Raw genomic sequence first — 15,950 nt, 5'->3', positions numbered from 1 at the left:
GGCTTAACCTCTCCCCTTGAGGATATTCTTTCTGGTGGCTTAGCCCCTGTCCAACCCTCCAGACCCGTGTGAGTACTTGGGAGTAACGTGGTCATGGATTAGGGTGATGTTACTGTCTACAAAGAGGAGACCCAGGGTTAATGGCGCTGAGGGCCCTGCCTCTCTTCGTGGACCAGCTCTGTGTGGGTTGGTGGCGGTTTCCTGGATTGTCTTTAATGGCTGGGTGAATGTATGTTCCTTTCTCAGGTGGGTTCTCCAAGCAGGCAGAGTGGGTCTCTGTGAGAGGACGCTCCTCTGAGGGGACAGTAAAAACACCCACAAGGTGGGAGAAGGAAAAGGAAGTGGAAAATGGAGTTTGGAATCAAAGTTTGCTGCCTTACAAAGAAAGTATGGCCTTTTCGTCTTTATAGCTGTCTGGATTATTATCACTTATCCCTGCTCCAAACTTAAGGGAACAGATCACACGTTCGCCTTCTATGTAAGCTAACCCTCTGCAGAGAGTTAGCCATCCTGGTAGCCATCCTGGTAGCCTTGCTCCTTGAAGAGGGAAGTGAGCCGGCAGTCTGTCCAACTCAGATTTCTAGGGTACATCCTGAGGTTAGTGTCCGTTTAGACCATTCTCTTCCCTTCCATCTGCACAAGTGAGCCCTTCATGTATGCGTTCCTTCATTTATCATTTCCTCTCTTGTCCACACAGTGGCCGTTGTAGGCAGAGTTCTGAGATGGCCTTCAGATTCCCACCCTGGTTGTATGTGTGTTATACAGTCCCCCCCTCCTGAGTGAGGGACGATTTGTGACTGGTAGGCTTGCCTTGTGATTAGGATGCATTATGGGACAGAAAGGACTTTGCAGATGTGATTAATGATCCTGTGTGGATCTGACAAGCCCTTAAAATCAGGCAAACCCTTCAAAGGAATCAGGCCCTTCCTGTAGGGAGAGGTTTGAAGGGTGGGAGTGTGGGACCATGGGGGCAAGGACTTGTCCTATTCTGGGCTACAGGGGCCCGCGGGGGTGGAGGGTGGGAGCTCCAGGCGTTAGCACTCCCAGCATTAGCAGATGAAGGAAACGAAGCTTAATCATGTCTTGTTCATGCTCAGAAGCGATACCAGGACTGGGATAAGAACCTTTGAGTCCTGAGTCCCGGGTGTCCATCCTCCCCCTGCTCAGGGCTGCTGCCATCTGGACTCAGCAGCCAAGGGCCTCGTGGACACTGCACACACAATACTCCTTCGGGACCGTGGCTATTCTGTGACAACCGGTGAGCAGGCATTTCTGAGAAACTTAGAAATTACTCAGCTGATTCAATTAAACGAAGTTGGTCTTGAGCTCTTGGCGCTAGAATCCTCCCTGCCCCACATCTGGCTCCAGCTCCTCTGCTCTGGGAAGATGGAATTTCCACTGGAAAAGATTAGGCTACCCTGAGCCCCTAATTAATCTAAATTTTATTATTCATGTGGCAGAATTTGAGCTGCCTCTAATCACTTTGTAGTCCAGTGTGGATAAGGATGTAGGAAGTATAATTTGGTCATTACTTTTGGAGGACAATCTTGGCAACATGTGCCAAAAGCCTTAAAATTACCCACATGCTTTGACCTCAAAATTCTAATTTTAGTTTTTGAGCAAATATTTAACTAGAGGGATGCTCACTGGAGAATGTATTATGGAAAACATTGAAAACAATCAAATGTCCTATGATAGGGACTTGGGGAAATTACCGTACATCTGAACGATAGACTACTATGCAGTCATCAAAAATGAGACAGAAGAGTAAGGACTCAGAAAGAGGTTTTCAGGATAGTTGGTCAGTTTCAAAGTGTGACATATATGGTTCCAGAAACAGATCTCCCAGGCAGGAATCCCAGCCCCACCATTTTGTTGCTATATAACATTGGACAAGTGACTTATCTTCTTTAAGCTTTAACTACTCTGTAAATGGGGGTAATAATTATATCATCACTCAGAGTTATTGGGAAAATTAAAGGAGATGATCCATGTGAAGTGCTCAGTATAGCCTAGTCATAGTAAACACTTGCTCGGTAAATTTTACCATCTTTATTATGATTCCGCTTATGATTTTAGAAACATATGCATTAAGAAGGAAGGAAGAAAGGAAAGCAAAACGAACATGATGATCTCTGGGCGATAGAATCACATCACAGTGATTTCATTTTCTTCCGTGTTTTCTTCCTTCCTTCCTTCCTTCCTTCCTTCCTTCCTTCCTCTTTCTTTCTTTCTTTCTTTCTTTCTTTCTTTCTTTCTTTCTTTCTTTCTTTCTTTCTTCTTCTTTTTTTAAGATTTTATTTTCTTAAGTAATCTCTACACCCAATGTGGGACTTGAACTCACAACCCCGAGATCAGGTGTTGCACTGACAGTCCACCAACTGAGCCAGCCAGGTGGCCCTTCTGTGTTTTCTTCATTTGCAGAATGCTGTACAATACATAAGAACTACTCTTGTAAAGAGGAAAAAATCCATTAAGAATGAAGGAAGAAGAGGCTTTTTTTGCAGTATTGAAACCATTGGGTAAGTTGCTCAGCTATGCCTGGGTCTTGGTTTAGGAGCCCAAAAGTGGGACACAGTGGGGGAATCGGCTGGGGTTGGGCCCTGCCTGCCTCCAGCCCCATCTGCTGACGTGCTCCCACTGCCCACACATCCATCCCTGCCTTGACCCAGGCCACGAACTCCTAGAAGCACACAGGCCTGAGAGCTTAGCTGCCGGGGAAGGTGATGCCTAAGTCTGGCAGAGAGGAGGAGAGGCCCCACTCATCTGTTTGTCATCTTATCAGTGCAACAGCCAGGAAGAATTCATTAGAGGCCACCCCACTTCTTCTGCCTCTGTGTCTGCTCAGTCAGGCAGGCCATTCATTAGCATGTGTGACAAAGTCCTTCCTGCAAACAGAAGCTTTAAGCAGAGCCAAACTGCTTCAATCTCTTTGCAGGGACAGCAGGGGACATCCTGGAAGGAACTTACAGAGGGGGCTGGATTGGAGTTTCAGGGACCAGGGAGGGCCCTGGAGGTGCTGTCCTCAGCCTAGGAATGTAAGAGAACGACCTAGAGCAGGAGAAGGGGGTCCACACTGAGAAGGGCAGAAAGTGGGGGCGTATGTATGTAGGGGTTGGGAGTCAGCTTCTCCCTCCCAGGGAATCTGCAGGCAATCTGTGGGGGAGAGAGCTGGAAAGGCCCTGGAGCCCACAGTGGGCCGCATGGGGATGGGATGGAGCCTGATGTCCCTTTGACCATGGTCATTCCGGCCCCATCCCAGTCTCTATGCAACAGGGAGAAGAAGCGACCAGGAAAACACCTGCTGCAAGAAATTCTGTATGGAAATGCTGACTCTGGGCAGATTTCAAACATTTGTTATGTGTGTGTTATTTTGACAGCTGTATTGAAGAATCATTCACATACCATAAATGGCACATATTTAAAGTATACAAATGCAACAGTCTTGAAACCATGAAACTGTCACTGCCACCTGATGGTGGACATTTGGGCTGTTCCCATCTTTGGCTACTGTGAATGGCGAGACTATGGACATGCCTGTGTACGTGTTTGTCTCAGTACCTGTTTCCAGTTCTTCTGGGTACATACCTAGGAGTGGAATTGCTGGGTCACGTGGTAATTCCATGTTGAACTTCTTGAGAAAGCACTGCACTGTGTTCTGCTGTGGCCAGACCATTTATGTTCACAGTCTCTATTTTTTTTTCCCTAATAGTCAACATTTTTGAGGTATAATTTACATATATTAAATTGCATACATTTTTATAGTAAACAGGTCAGTTAGCTTTGTCAAATGTATACATTTGTGTAACCATCATCACAACAACAACAAAAAAATACAATATTTCTATCACCTTAGGAAGTTTCCTCCTGTCAGCTGGAGCCAATCCCTCTTCCAGCCAACCTCTCATATGTTTTCCGTCACTGTAGATTAGTTTTGCTTGTTCTCAGAACTTTGTCTAAAGGATAGCATGCAGTATCTTTTGATCTGACTTCTTTTGCTCAGTAAAACGTTTTTAAAGGGCCATCCGTGTTGGAATGCCTGGCTGGCTCAGTTGGTGGAGCATGGGACTCTTGATCTTGGAGTGGTTAGTTTGAGCCCACATTATGTGTAGCGATTACTTAAAAATAAAATCTTTTAAAAAAAGCCATCCATGTTAATGTGTGCCTTGTGTTTTCCCTCTCTATTGTTGAGTATATTCTGGTTATTGATGAACTACAATTTGTTAGCCCGTTCATCTGTTGATGGACTTCTGGGTTGTTTCTAGTTTAGGGCTGAAAAAAGAGTGATAAGCATTTGTGAACAAGTCTTTTTGTGGTCATATGTTTTCATTTACCTTGAGTAAATACATAGGAGAGAAATTGTTGGATCAAAGGGTAGATGTTTAATTTTGTAAGAAACTGCAAATGTTTCAAATTGGTTGTCAGAGCACTTGATATGGTTGCTTCTGTGTTCTGTGTCCTTATGACTTTTTGTCTACTTGTTCTAGCAAATTCCAAGTATTAAAATATCTAACTACTATTGTGGATTTGTCTTTTTCCCCCTTTATCTCTTTTGGTTTTGCTTCATGGCTTTTGAAGTTCTATTATTAGGAACTTACCCACTCATGATTAGCATACTGAAGACTTGTCCCCTTTATTAATTATGAAATGTCTTCCTTGCAGTATTCTCTGTCTTGAAGTCTACTTTGGTGATATTAATATAACATCTCCAGAGAGGGATGCTTTAAAAGATGCCAGAAGTTGCCTCAAGGAAGAACTTACTAAATCTGATTAAAGAGGTTGGGAATCCAAGAGGGCTTCACTGAGGAGGACCTAGAAACAGACTTGTAAAAATAGGCCTGACTTACCAGGTGCAAACAGAAAAAAAAAAATGGTGCCATGGACAGCAGGGACTGGAAAGCACGAGTAGCAGCAGGCAGGATGGAGAGTGACTGGTTAAAGCTATATTTCAGGGTGTTATTATCTCCAGCTCATGGAGAGCCGTGTGTCCTGCCAAACTTCCAGCTCTAGAGAGGGGTCATAGTGAGCTCCTGAATAGGGAACTGTCATACCTTCAGATTGGTTTTAGGCACTGAAGGCTGGAATTGAAGGGGGTAAGCTGGAAGGGCAGGGAAAGGAGTTTGTAAGATAATTTGGTTGTCCTCTTGAGAAACAATGGTGGCTCCAAGGTGCCTGGAGAGAAGGGCTACAGGGGCATGGGGCACCAGGGCGTTCAATCACATGACCTCCTGATCAACCGGGTGTGAGGACCAAGAGGGAAGGAGCTCTCTGGAATGACTAGAGGTGGACGTCACATTCACTAGGCTAGAGAGGGCAGACTGTGGTCAACATCAGGAGAAGAAGGAAGGTGAAGAGTTCACTATGGGACATGCTGAGTGTGGGCATATGGAGATGTTCAAGAGGCTTGGGCGCCCCCTGCCAGCCCCCTCCTCAGGGGTCGGAGTTTTGTCTCTGTGGGCTCCTCATCCGAGCTTTTGTGTTTTAATAATTCCCTTCAGGCCTTGACCGTAGGGGTGGTAGCTGCTGCTTACAGTTGCTACTGCCATAATAGAATTCTTTTTTAGAATTTTGGCTACATAATTCATGATGCTTTATATTAAATTCTGTCTATGAAAATAACTGATGTGATTTCTATCCCCTGCCTGGATAAAATGCAAACAAAACAAAACCTATTTGGTATCCCCTGGACTGGGCCATTATGGCCATGTCAGTGGCAGAAGCTTGTGCTACATAAACTCGAGACTTTTCTATAGTTCCAATATAATACCAATCTAGCTTGACCAGAGCAGTAAGGCAAGAATAAAGGGGCCTAAAATTTTTACCTGCTCCAGCTGGGGTGTTGGGTGGCAGGCTCTGTTCCCAGAGTACTGATGAAAACTCCAACTCCAGAACTGTTTGAGGGAGCCTGAAGATGAGCTGAGGCACAGAAAGGGAGAGGAAGATGGCTGAGACCACACAGCAAGCGAATGCCATGGTGGGATTGGACCCCAGGTCTCCTGAACCACTGGGCCCCCTTGGGTCGCCAGGTGATTTGTTACTCTCCCCAGTTAATAAATATCTGTCTTAAGATGGAGGTTGCGCCAACCTGTTTCTTTGCTATGTCCAATAAAATAAAATAAATGCATAAAAATGGTTAAAACACTTGGGGGTTTTTTATGCTCAAAATGACTCACTAACTGTAAATGCACCACCCCCAATTCTAAATTTTTAAATATAAATTAAATGTGGCAACGTCCATGTAAACGCCTCAGTGCAGCTAGCTGTGAAATTGTGGGTGGGGTTCTTGACCTCAGTTTCTTGTAAATGGCAGTTGTAATCCTGTTTACCTCTCAAAGTCAATACTGTGCAAAGCATTCCCTTAATAGATGGGAGCTGTTACTGTTGAACGACCTTAGCACTTATTTCTCATGAAGTATGTCTACATTTTCCCATTGGTCTTTTTGGTTCTGAAACAAAATTTTTCTTTCTTTCAGTAACACTATTCCTGACCTAAAGCCTAGCTCAGTGAATGTTGGAGAGCATGAAGTTGTCCATGTAGGCATGTAGTGTTTTCCTGAGAGCTCTCTGAAAAAAATTCCCATCCAGAGAGACAGTGGAGGCCATTTCTTTAGGGCGGGATGTTTGAGGACTCTTCTGTCACCTCTCCCTAACCCTGGAAGAGGTCCCTTCTGGTGACTGAACAGGCTGTCTGGTCTCACACTTCGGGTGACCCATCCATGAGGTCACTGAGTATGGGGCCTACAGGGCTTGGCCTCTAGGAGAAAGGGTCCTGAAGGCCATCACCCAGCCTGGCTGAGTTCACACCCAGTGATTTACGGAGCATTGGGGCCACTGACACCTTTTATGCCCCTTCCTCCGGCCAAAGGGACACAGCGAGGGGAGAGGTGGCCGGGAACCCATCCCTGGGTCACCTCCACAGAGCTCTCCCATCATTGACGGTGTCCCTTTGCCCTGGAAAACAAAACCTATGCCCCTTGACTTTGGGTTACCAATACTTTGGCACCACCTTTGAAGCCGTGATCTGAATTTACGACAGAGCGTGAAAGACCATTTCAGGCTTGGCCCTCTTTCCCGGCCGCTGAACTTCATGTGGTCTAGAGTAAATCACCCTAATAGCCATCGGGCCTGCATTGTTGCAGGATGTTTTATTCCCAGGCTGACTGTTATTTAGGGTGGCCAAGTTGAATCGCCAAGTGTTGAGTTACAGTTGTTGTTTTTCTTCGCCTTGTGCATAATTATGAAGAGACAGAGTGGCCAAAGGTAGGCTCAACGCAGGCCTGCTCAACAGCAAGGCCCATTAAGGGGTGCGGATAAAACAAACAAGGCACCCCGTTTTGCAGCTCAGGAAGGAGTCTCCTTCCTTCAGACTTGCAGACAATGGAGCCGCTTTTCCCTGGGAGAAGAGGTGGTGTTGGGTACAAGTGGCCCCTAGACTTGCTGCTCTGATGAAAGGACTGTATGTTCCAGGTCCCTCTGCTGGCCGGGAACTGGGCCTGTCTGGCTTTGGGTCCTCCATGGGCAGAGGTTGGGATGGGTGGACAAGTCCCAGAGACACTAACCAATTGAAGCTAAGGTCAGAGCAAAAAATCCTTAAGCTTTTCTCCACTCACAATTGTATCCAGAGCTGTGCACACCTCTGCAGTCCCAAGAGGCCCCTAAAGGTGTATGGGCCTCTTCCCTGGGGATGGGGTGGGGGGTTTGGGGTGTGGGGGCTGGGACACAGTGGTTGAGGATACCCAGTCCTCAGGGCACATTCCTTATGCGTGTGTGAGCTTTCTCTCCTGCCTGGTAGGACAGTATCTGTAACTCTTGGGTCAGGTAGATTCAGAGGACAGTACAATTCTCCTTTTTTTTTTTTTTTTTTTGTTTGTTTGGTGGTGGTGGTGGTGGTGGTGGTGGTGGTGTCAGGGCGTGGGGATGTCTCTGTTTGTTCATCCAGCGATGGAGGAGGCTCAAGGGTGTGGATGAGGGGGACCCGGATGACATCAACAAGCACCACACACTCCTTGAGGTCCCTGACCTATGATGCCTTTGTCTTCTCAAGACCTTCTGCCCTTGTCGCACCTTTTGTTTAGGAACAGCTTTATTATTACAATGTAGCTGAAAAACTAAGATATTTCTGTAGTAAAATTCAGCAAAAGGCATTTATTTACCCAACTGTCCTTCTCTCCTCACACCCAGGTCCCCTCTCAGAGGAAGCCATTGTACCTAGCTTCTTGTTTGCTATGTGCATTTTTTGTATTTGCTTTTATCTGTAGGAAAATGTTGGGGATGAAGGGAATGGGGGAATTGTGATTTGCCACTAGCCCTTGGCTGTCAAAGGGCATGGACAAGGCAGACCAAATCCACAGTCAGCACCATGTCTAAAAGCAGAGAGGCTGCTGGTGCCAAGGCCTTGAGAGGGTGGGGCAGGTCTTTCAGGAGGGAGAGGAAGGGGCAGGTAACCTGTCTAACAAGTGTAGTACTCTTTCAGAAAGCAAGATCTGGTGGTCCCGAGTTGAAAGATAGAGCCTGCCCTCCGTTGAGTCTAGCAGGGGAGAAGTGCAGAGAATTCAGATACAACGTGTAGTGCAATGATCATGAAGTACAGAGGGAGCAGAGAGGAAAGGGGAGAATAATGTAGCTGGGACGGGGTGGTGAGGAAAGGCTTCCTGAAATTGGTATTCTCTGGGCTGGGCTTTAAGGATGGATCGGAGTTGACTGGACTGTTGGAGGGCCGTAGGGGAAACCGCGTGTGCACAGGCTTGGTACTTAAGGAGCTGTAGTCAGGCTGGCATTGTGTAGCCTAAATTGTGTAGGTGTGTGTGTGTGATGTGTGTGTATGTGCCCGCACATCCATACATGCAAGGCAGGGTATGTGCATGTGGAAGTAAGGTTGGGGATGCAGCTGGAGATGAGCACAAGGGTTGGATTGTGAAGGGAATTGCCCCAACCAAGGCTGGAGACAAATTGTGTTTCCTTCACTCATTCCTCATCCCACAAATATTTACTGAGCACCAGAGTGTGCCGGGCAAGTGCTAGGTATCTGGGAGATGATGGAAAACAGGCATCAGGATCTGACATTCAAAGTGCATGTCGGGGGTTGGGGCTAGGCACACCACAACAGATGCGTGCTGATTGTCAGTACCATGAGAGAGAATAACGGGGGGCACAGGGGTGTCCCCTGTGAGCAGGTGCTATCAGAACAGGCTGGAAGGATGAGCAGCGCTGTGCCGGGAAGCCCGTCTGGGCGGAGGGATGGAGGGCAGGGCTGCTGCTTGAGTGAGAAATGGGGTGGGTGCCACTGTGTTTCCCGGTGAGTAATCCAATGATGAGGAAGCCCAGTGACTTTGGGGGAAGACAGAGGACTAGTTTAGGATGGTATCTGGGGAAGAGTCTGACTGCCAGGCTGGGGGATTGTGGGAGCAGCGGAGGCGGCAAACAGGAAGGCGAACCCAGAGGGGCTGAAGGATTCAGGGCCAGGTCAGGAACTGGGGGGGGCGGTCTTGACTCCTCAGGACCACTATCCAGTCCCTTACCACACTGGCTTGCTCTCCCCCCAAAAATCTCACATATCTACCCATTTCTCTCCATCCCCAGTTCCCGCTGACTTCCTGGATCTTGTCACCATCCCACGTGCGTCTTGTGCCTCCTAACTGGTCTCTGTGGCCCGACCTTAACGTCGTGCAATCCAGTCTGCACTCAACAGCTGGAGAAATGTTTTAAAATGGAAATATGACCACCTCACTACCTTGCTGAAGATCCTTCAAGTGTTCCCTACTGACCTCAAGCCCCTTAAGATGATCTGGCCCCGCTGGGTTCATCATCCTCTTCCCTCAGAATTCTGTGCCCCTCCCAGCATGCCAATTTTCCCTGTCCTGAGAAGCTCTTCTTACTGCTCTGGACTTTCCTTCTCTCTTGTCTCCAGGCTCTTCTATGTGCTCTGCTCTCTTTCTATAATTCTCTTTTTCACATTCGTCTCCTGTGACCCCACAGATGTCTCATCTCAGCTCATCTTCTAAGTCTTTCTATTTGGGAAAGCTTTTATGGCATGCTGAGCCTGGGTCAGGTGCCCCCAAAGGCATCTCTACCCCCATCCTAGCTCTTATTGGGCAGGTGCAACTGCTTGGCTTCTTGTCTGTCACCTGTACTAGATTCCAAAAGAAAGGTAAATTATGTCCTCAGCCCTTGGCACAGTAGCTGGTGCTCGAGAGGTACTTACTGTTGAATGACTGAGATGTGAGAAGGAGGCATGGGTAGAGGTAAGGGCAGGGCTGAGGGAGACAGAGTTGAAGAGGATCTCATTGTTAAAGGATGATGGCCATGGGACACCAATAACAATGATAGTGATTTTTACACTGGTCCTCAGCGTGTGAGGCACTATTTCAAGAGCTTTACATGTATTTGTTCATTAGTCTTCCTGAAGATGAAGATGAAGATATGAGGAAGATACCTGTTAGGATCTGTTTTAGCGATGAGGAAACTGAACATTGTCAGGGTTAAGTAACTTATCCAAAGTCCTACAACTAGTGAGAGGGCTGGGGTACATTTCATTGGGAGCTTCAAACTTTACCTGAAGGCAAACTGATTATCTCAACAGTTTGCACTAGCTTCATGGGGGTGGGAACATCTCAGCATGTCAAACCTAACGGCTAAAATCTCCCACTAGATTTGCAACCCCAGAGATGACTCCCAGGTCAATATGACTTTCTTTTTTTTCTTTTCTTTCTTTCTTTTTTTATTTTTAAAATATTTTATTTATTTATTTGACAGAGAGCACAAGTAAGCAGAGCAGCAGGCAGCGGGAGAGAGAGAAGCAGACTCCCTGCTAAGCAGGGAGCCTGATGTGGGGCTTGATTCCAGGACCCTGGAATCATCACCTGAGCGGAAGGCAGCGGCTTAACCAACTGAGCCCCCCAGGAGCCCCCCAGGTTAATACGATTTTCTAATCCCGCACCGAGTTCCAACCCAGTAATCTGGGCCAGTGGAGCAGCGGTAGGGCTAATGCCTGCTTCCAGTAACTTTCAACACCTGGGCAGGTTGTGAACAGCAGAGGACAAAATAGTCTGTGCCAGTCAAGAAACTCCATCCTGCTTGGTGATCGGATAAGTGGCTATAAATCAGTACTAACATTTTTCATCTGTTTTGTACCCCAAAACAACACTTGTAAACCTGTGGGAGGGGTGGTTCCTAAGATACATAAGGGATATAAGGTAGCGATCAAAGTTAAGTACAATACCTCGATTCCCAAAGTTAGTTATAGTGGGTTTTCTTGCTTTTGCGACAGGACTTATTTGGACTGCTGTACTCTTAATTTGATGTAACAACATGCTATTAATCTAAATATTTGTAAATAAAGTATCTATATCTAAATTAAAAAAAAAAAAAAAGCACCCGGCGGGCACGTGTGGCATAAAAGGCTTTACGAAGAACAAAACGTTGGCTCAGCTGCGTGAGCGGGGCACGTGTTCTGCACGCAGACCGCCGGGGGGCGGGGCCTACGGTGCCGCGCAAGATAAGATGGCCGCGCGTGGAGCTGACAGGGTAGCGGGGAGAAGTGAGCGGGGAAACAAGTGAGCAAGAGTTCCCACTTGGTGCTTAGTGTTAGGGAGGCAACAGTGAAGGCTGAGATAGTTAGATAGGTGATGGTGGCTGTCACGCTGCTGTTCTGTGTGCAGGTGCCTTGGACGTTCACTAAAAAGATGGAGAAATTCAGGGTAGCATCAGGCCGTCGGAGCTGTTGCAAGCAGGACGCCTCTATAATACACCTGAGCTTCTCTTGAAGCAAGCAAGCAAGCAGCGGGAAGCTGTGCCCATCCCTCTCCAGGGCTCTGGTAAGTAACCCTTCACTACCTTTCCTTAGAAGTCACAAGGATTGGCTCTACAACTGGGGACGCTTGCTGCTCTCGGCGCTGGGCCCAGCTTCCTTCAAAATGTCTACTGTTCACGAAATTCTCTGCAAGCTCAGCTTGGAGGGTGATCACTCCACGCCCCCAAGTGCATATGGGTCAAAGCATACACCAATTTTGATGCTGAGCGTGATGCTCTGAACATTGAAACGGCCATCAAGACCAAAGGTGTGGATGAGGTCACCATTGTCAACATTTTGACCAACCGCAGCAATGAACAGGGACAGGATATTGCCTTCGCCTACCAGAGAAGGACCAAAAAGGAACTTGCATCAGCGCTGAAATCAGCCTTGTCCGGCCACCTGGAGACAGTGATTTTGGGCCTATTAAAAACACCTGCTCAGTATGACGCTTCTGAGCTGAAAGCCTCCATGAAGGGACTGGGGACTGATGAGGACTCCCTCATTGAGATCATCTGCTCAAGGACCAACCAAGAGCTTCAGGAAATTAACAGAGTCTACAAGGAAATGTACAAGACTGATCTGGAGAAGGACATCGTTTCTGACACATCTGGTGACTTCCGCAAGCTGATGGTTGCCCTTGCAAAGGGTAGAAGAGCAGAGGATGGCTCTGTCATTGATTATGAACTGATTGACCAAGATGCCCGGGATCTCTATGATGCCGGAGTGAAGAGGAAAGGAACTGATGTACCTAAGTGGATCAGCATCATGACTGAGCGGAGTGTGTGTCACCTCCAGAAAGTATTTGATAGGTACAAGAGCTACAGCCCTTATGACATGTTGGAGAGCATCAAGAAGGAGGTCAAAGGAGACCTGGAAAATGCTTTCCTAAACCTGGTCCAGTGCATTCAGAATAAGCCCCTGTATTTTGCTGACCGGCTGTACGACTCCATGAAGGGCAAGGGGACTCGTGATAAAGTTCTGATAAGAATCATGGTCTCTCGCAGTGAAGTGGACATGTTGAAAATTAGGTCTGAATTCAAGAGAAAGTATGGCAAGTCCCTGTATTACTACATCCAGCAAGACACGAAGGGCGACTACCAGAAAGCGCTGCTGTACCTGTGTGGTGGGGATGACTGAGGCCCACAACGTTTAAGCATCCAGGAGTGGTGCTCCTTTGTTTCCAGCTAACAATTCTAGAAAATAGCTTATGACTAATAGTCCCCTTGTGCCCGTCTCCACAGGGATGGCATTAGTATCACCCGCTCCGCATCCTTATTGCAGTTGCCTAAGCATTGCCTGCCTCTCATGTCTAGTCTCTCTTTTTAGCCAAAGAAATGAACATTCCAAGGAGTTGGAAGTGAAATCTATGATGTGAAACACTTTGCCTCTTGTGTACTGTGTTATAAACAGATGAATAAACTGAATTTTTACTTTATAAACAAGTATTTTGTTGACCTTGCTTTCAACTTAATTGTTAAAAATCAAAGAAGCTTAAAAAATAAAATAAAAAGTAAAAAAAAAAAAAAAAAAGAAGTCACAAGGATTATTCATGAGGACCCAGAAACTAAAAATAAGGCTTTGGGTCCTTCTGACCTTGGTGTTGGGATTATAAACCGGTACCACGTTTCTGAAGGATTTTGCAGTATCTACCAGCAGCCTTAAGAAAGGCATTCCTTTCTGACCCTGGAAATCTGGCTCCAGAAACTCACTTCTCCCCAAAACTCAGAATTGAGAACAAAAAAAAATTTTTTTTCCCTAAGATTTTACTTATTTAAGAGAAAGAGAAAGTGAGAGACATAGCACTGGGGGAGGGGGAGAGGGAGAAGCTAACTCCCCTCTAGGCAGGGAGCCCCATGCAGGTCTCCATCCCAGGACCCTAAGATCATGACCTGAGCGAAAGGCAGATGCTTAACAGACTGAGCCACCCAGGCACCCTGAGAACAAAAAATTTCTATTAAAAATGTTCACTTTAAGGTTGTGCAAACTGTATAAAATTGGAAACAATGAAGATTATGTTAATGATTATGGCGTATTTTCATAATGAATTATATAGTCATTTTTTATGAACATGTAATCCTGGGAAGTATTCACTCTATAAGTTAAGTGACAAAAGCAAAACATAAAAATAGAACAAAAACATTAAAAAAATGATACAAATATATTTTGAACAGACATATGCATATGGAAAAGATTGCAAATGTTATTAGTGGTTTTCTCTGGAAGGAGGGGATTTCAGGTGATTTTCATCTTCTTTGAACCTTTCTGTGTTTTCCCATATTATCCTCAGTAATCATGCCTTGTTTATGTTCAGAAAATTAAAATGTATCCTTACTTTGGGTAAAAAAGTGTGTTCAAAGTTTAAATTGAAAAAGTTGACCTGACCTGAAGAAGTTGTATGGCTTGAAAAATAAGACCTAAGTGAATCTCTGTTAGGAAAAGTACAGCAGGCTCCTTAACCCCATGAAAGCTTGTTCATTCCTTCTCTGCTGTGGCTTGATTTAACACATCTTCTGGCAGTAGCGAGAATGAGTCTGGCACTTGAGGAGCCCAGGAATATTCTCCCGAGTTTGCTGGCAAGCTCACGCTAGTGTAGGTGAAGGACACAAAAGAACTAAAAAGCAAGAGCTAACATTTATTGAGTGCTTGCTCTGTGCCAGCCATGATGATAAATGCAAGACATACAGACACATACATTCGCTTGTGCGCGCACACACACACACACACACACACACTCTTCTGAATTTATTAATGCATTTCATTTTCACAATGACCTTATGAAATTGGTACTGTTCCTACTCCCATTTTAAAGATGAGAACACTGAGGCCCAGAAGGGAAATATACTCCATGTCACACACCTCGTAAATCATACTGTCAGAATTTGAATCCAGGTCTGATGGTGTTGAATTGGGAAGTGGGAAAAGCAATGGATGGGGAGGGGAGAGAGAGAGAGAGAGAGAGAGAGAGAGAGAGAGAGAAGGAGGGGCAAAAGAGGGGAGAAACCCCCAGTAACCTCAAGGTTTTCCCCATTCCCCTGTGAAGAGTGCACCAGAATGAGTGCCAAGAAGCAATTCAGAGTAGGGGGGAAGATCACTACCTTCACATTTGCAGGCCTCAGCGATTCCAGATGAGTCCGGACAAGGGTTTCTCAACTCCAGGAGCAGCAACAGAAAGAAGAGAAATTGCATGTGACTGCTCATGAGTGTTGGTATTAGTGAGAAAGTTTCTCTCAAAGGTTAAAAAGAGGCACAAGTTTCTGGAGTGCTCCTGAGGAGAACTTCTGGGCACCTTTAAGAACTTGCCAGGTTGATAGCAATGTTTTTATTCCAATTTCACTTTTGAGCAGATGGCCCTTCTCTTCTGTTCTTCAGGTAGAGGAGCTCCTAGAGTTGCCCGTCTGTTCATCAGCCTCAATTAAGCTTGGTTTTGGGCCCAGATGGAGCACAGGTGGAGAGGGTTGGGGGCAGGTAAAAGGAAGAGTTTTCTGAAGTTTCTGAGCAAAAGAAGGGAAAGGAAAGCTAGAGGTTTCATGTGAAAGTAATGGTTGATGCTAGTAATGGAAGAGGAAAATGGTGACAGAATAAAGGTGGGGAGTGCAGCTTGGGGATGAGTCCCTTGTGGGGAAGGAAGAGAAAACCAGTTCTTCATACCTGTCACCAGTTGGCTCCACTGACACAATACAGCTGGGTTGTCTCATTTCACCTGAGGAAGTCCTTTGTGATTGTGGACTGGGGAATGAATGGGAAGCAGCATTTGAGGGTGGGGGTACTGGCAGAGAAGGATAATGGCAGCATGCACCTGACCCGTAAAAAGCATGCCAACACTCAGAGCTGGTATTGCTGGTATTTTCTATTGGGCCCATTTTCCAGCAAAATAGAAGAGGAAGGAAGTTAATTGAACACACTGACTGTTATCTGTCCTATATTGTGCTGAGTTCTCTCATTTACCTTATTTAGTTCTATAGCAATCTTGTGGGTCAATGTTACACCCATTTTGCCTGTAAGGAAAAAGAAGCTTAGTAATGTTAGCTACTTCAAGGGCTCCGAGCAAGTAAAGGACAAAGCCAAGATCCAAACTAACATCTGCCCAATGCGAAAGCCTCTTTCAGTTTACTTTCCATTTTGACTCCAGAGATTAGCTGTAGGCCCTGTGTTCATGGTT

General features: G+C 46.1%; 1 pseudogene; it reads left to right on the top strand.

Moving 5' to 3' along the window:
* Nucleotides 1-11,863: 11,863 nt before the first annotated feature.
* LOC116854427 lies at nucleotides 11,864-13,208 on the top strand (annotated as a pseudogene).
* The last annotated feature ends 2,742 nt before the right edge of the window (nucleotides 13,209-15,950 follow it).

The sequence above is a fragment of the Lontra canadensis genome, unplaced genomic scaffold, assembly GCF_010015895.1.
Source record: "Lontra canadensis isolate GAN:19392208 unplaced genomic scaffold, GSC_riverotter_1.0 scaffold3, whole genome shotgun sequence".
Taxonomy (NCBI): domain Eukaryota; kingdom Metazoa; phylum Chordata; class Mammalia; order Carnivora; family Mustelidae; genus Lontra; species Lontra canadensis.
This window is presented reverse-complemented; position numbering and strand designations above follow the sequence as displayed.